The sequence below is a fragment of the Eretmochelys imbricata genome, chromosome 6, assembly GCF_965152235.1.
Source record: "Eretmochelys imbricata isolate rEreImb1 chromosome 6, rEreImb1.hap1, whole genome shotgun sequence".
Lineage (NCBI taxonomy): Eukaryota > Metazoa > Chordata > Testudines > Cheloniidae > Eretmochelys > Eretmochelys imbricata.
The window spans coordinates 2166517-2170507 of record NC_135577.1 but is presented as its reverse complement, the minus strand read 5'-3'; the positions used below and the strand labels follow the sequence as shown (position 1 = coordinate 2170507).

The 3991-nt window shown below is 63.4% G+C and overlaps 1 pseudogene; it reads left to right on the top strand.

Annotated features, from left to right (window-relative positions):
• Positions 1-3683, top strand: LOC144265890 (perforin-1-like; annotated as a pseudogene).
• Positions 3684-3991: the final 308 nt, after the last annotated feature.

Here is a 3991-nt window from a genome sequence, read left to right as displayed (position 1 = left end):
ATGTGCCCTGATCCCCAGCCAGGAGCCCTACTCTTTGCTCGCACAGGTAACCTGGGGGCAGGGAGCCCGGGGGGACAGGATGGGCAGGGGGGCCAGAGCCAGGCTGGGGTGCAGGGGGAGGGAGCGGCTGATATGCTGGGGTCTGTGTAAGTGGGCGGGGGGAGCACTGTACCCCAGTGCCCATGCTGGTGCTTCCCAGGGCTCTCTGGGGGGCTGTTCCCTGGTGCCCCACCCCAGAGGTGGCTGCATCCAGGAGCTGGGCGAGCTGTCCCTGTGCAATGTTGTGTGTGCTGCTGTTATCCAGCTGCCCTGCCCCAGGGGGGTTGCATCCCAGCACCGGGCGAGCCGTCCCTATACAGCATTGTGTCTGGGTGTTCTCCAACTGCCCCACCCCAGAGCTGGCTGCATCCCAGAACTGGGCAAGCCATCCCTGTGCGCTATTGTGTTTGGCTGTTATCCAGCTGCCCCACCCCAGAGGTAGCTGCATCTGAGTGCCAGGAGAGCCGTCCCTGTGCGGTGTTGTCTATGCAGCTGTTATCCATATGCCCCACCCCAGAGCTGGCTGCACCTCAGTGCCAGGTGAGCCATCCCCATGCAGCATCACAATCTGGCTGTTCTCCAGCTGCCCCACCCCAGAGCTGGCTGCACCTCAGTGTCATGCAAGGGATCCTGGCACATACAGCAATTTAGGATGTCAGATGAGAAGGGCATTCAGGACAAGGGTGTCTGTCTGTCTGTCCCTGTTGCCCCCTGCTGGAGGGAATCAGGCACTGTGTGTGTGTGTGTGTGAGAGAGAGAGAGAGCGAGCGAGCAATGACACCCTCTAGTGGCTGCAGCTCACATGGGGGATTCAGTTCCAGTCATAACGAGGGGAGGGCCAGGGGTGTGCACAAGCATGCAGGTGCATGTCTGCACCTCCATCTGTTGGAGGAAATGTGAACTACCCACCCACATGTCTCAGGTCCCCTACTACACACAACTAAACCCAGTGCACCCTAGTGGACTGAATCAGAAATGCCAGCCTGTGTGTGTCATAGCCCCTATACTGTCCACACCCAGCAGCAATTCTCCTTTAGGTTCGGAGGGCAAGGTGGGGCAGGTTACAGTCTAGGTGTGTTGCAGATCTCTCATCGCAGATCCAGGGAGGGTTGCAGCAGCATAGAGGCTGCTGTGATGCTGCTAGGATGTGACGTGCCTGTGGAACTGCCTGCCACTGGATTGTAGTTAGAAGTTAGAAGATTGTAGTTAGAAGGCTCTCTCTGTTTTCTCCCTCCAGGGAGACTTAGAGACCAGGTGAGGGATCCCATCACACTAGCCAAGCCCAGATCCATTGTCTTCATCCCTCTCCTCCTCCTCTTCCTTCTCCAGGGGGTCTCCCCCTACTGCTACACAGGCAAAGCTGAGGCGTGCGGTGAGAACACGGCCTCTGTGCCTGTGCACAGTCTGGTGGGGGAGGACACCGACTTCACCACACTGGAGTGGACAGGGGCCTACCTGGTGGACACCAGATTATGCCGCCGCTCAAACGGCACCTGCAGCCTGTGCCAGAACCCGCTGCGGGGGCGGGGGGAGCTGCAGAGGGTGCCTCTGGCTGTGGTTGACTGGAGGGTCCTGCAACCGGGACCTCAGCAGCTCGGTGGAAGCGTCAGCCATGGACGTGGCCCGGGCAATAACGTCGGATGTGAAAAATGACTGGAAGTCGGAGCTGGGGCTGCCGGATGAGTCCCCTGTCCTGGCCCTGGGGGGTGTCCCAATCCCGGCTCGCTGGTTATGCCTACCAGAAGGAGCTGCATGACAGGTACATGTTCGTATGCCACGAGGTGTCCTGAGTGTATTACAGGTGAGAATCTCCTGCAGCGCCCCCTGCTAGCCCCCACCCTGCTCCCTGCAGCCCAGTGTCCCCAGCAGGCCCCCTGCCCTGCTCTCTGCAGCCCAGCGCCCCCTGCCAGCCCCCACCCTGCTCCCTGCAGCCCAGTGTCCCCAGCCGGCCCCCTGCCCTGCTCTCTGCAGCCCAGCGCCCCCTGCTAGCCCCCACCCTGCTCCCTGCAGCCCAGCGTCCCCAGCCGGCCCCCTGCCCTGCTCTCTGGAGCCCAGCGCCCCCTGCCGGCCCCCTGCCCTGCTCTCTGGAGCCCAGCGCCCCCTGCCGGCCCCCTGCCCTGCTCTCTGGAGCCCAGTGCCCCCAGCCGGCCCCCTGCCCTGCTCCCTGCAGCCCAGCGCCCCCTGCCGGCCCCCTGCCCTGCTCCCTGCAGCCCAGCGCCCCCTGCCGGCCCCCTGCCCTGCTCTCTGGAGCCCAGCGCCCCCTGCCGGGCCCCTGCCCTGCTCTCTGGAGCCCAGCGCCCCCTGCCGGCCCCCTGCCCTGCTCTCTGCAGCCCAGCGCCCCCTGCCGGCCCCCTGCCCTGCTCTCTGCAGCCCAGCGCCCCCTGCCGGCCCCCTGCCCTGCTCCCTGCAGCCCAGTGCCCCCTGCCGGCCCCCTGCCCTGCTCCCTGCAGCCCAGCGCCCCCTGCCGGCCCCCTGCCCTGCTCCCTGCAGCCCAGTGCCCCCTGCCGGCCCCGCTCCCTGCAGCCCAGTGCCCCCTAGCACTGCATTGAGGTGATAAGGTCAGCACTGACTGCTAGGGATGCCGCAGGGAGGACACTTGGGAAGATGGGGCCAGTTTGTTCAGGGGGAAGGTGCCAGGGGTCTCTCTGGTTGGCTCCTAACTCCTCTCTCTTTCCCCTCTGGGCAGGTTGAGGCTCCCCCAAGACCCCCCCACTGACACCCCACTTCTCCCGGGCCCTGAGCCGCCTCCCACCGAGCTGTGACTCAGCCGCATACCAGCCCTTCCTGGCCATGTATGGCACCCACTCCATTCGCCAGGCGGTACTGGATGGGCTGACGGCTTCCGACACCAAGGCGTGCCTGGTCTCACAGTTCTCACTGAACCTGGGCTTGGGGCCACTTCCCTCAAACTCTGCGGGCCGTGAGTGGAGCAGCAACTGGTACAAGAGACGCTCCCAGGCGGCCTACGTGGAGCACCGCACCGTGCCGACCTGGGGTCTTCTCGGCTTGGGTGGAGAGCCTCAAAACCAGCCCCAGCCTGGTCTCCTACTCTCTGACGCCCACCCACACCTTGGTGGGGCCAGACGACCCCAGGCGGGAGGCGCTGAGGCAGGCAGCGAAGAAGTACGTGGCTGAGCGGGGACAGAGGAGGAGTTGCCCTCACAGCTTCCCCGAGGGGGGCAAAACCTACTCCTGGGACCCCGGCAAATGCAAATGAGCCGCCTCACCGACTCCACATGCTGCTCACACGAGCGGGGCATGGCCCAAGTGAAGGTCCACTTGCTGTGGGCCGAAGACCTGTGGGAGGACCCCACGTCTGCCACCGACGCCTACGTCAGGTTCTTGTTCCAAGGCCAGCGGCTGCAGACGGGCTCCGGTGAGGAAGATAACGACCCCATCTGATTCAATGACCTGGACTTTGGGTGACGCTGCCGGCGTGGCCCAAAATGGAAATGGAGGGGTGGGACAGTGACCCGTGGGAGAATGACCTCGTGGACCGCTGCTCCACCGACCTCGGGGTCAGCAGGGATGTCAGACATACCTGCCACCTCGCACATGGCCACTTGAAGTTTTCCTACACGCTGGAGTGCGGGCCCAACCTCAGGGGGCACAGCTGCCAGGAGTATGTGCCTGCGAGAGGCTGAGGGGATAGAACCCAGGAGTCCTGGCTCCCAGCCCCCGCTGCTGTAACCCACTAGCCTCCCCTCCCCTCCCAGAGTTGGGATCCGAAACCAGGGGTCCCAGCTCCAAGTCTCAGGAGCAAAAAAAGGGGGGGGCCTGAAACAAGCCCAACCCATCTCAGAGGAATGAGTTGTGTGTGTATTTGTGTGTGTGGGGGGGGGGGCGGGGTGTTATACAAATTCCATTATCTTTTTTTCAGTAGTTCCAGTTCTTTGTTGCCTACAACAGGAAGTTACACATTAAAAATAATAAGCGCTCACGGACTTCCCTT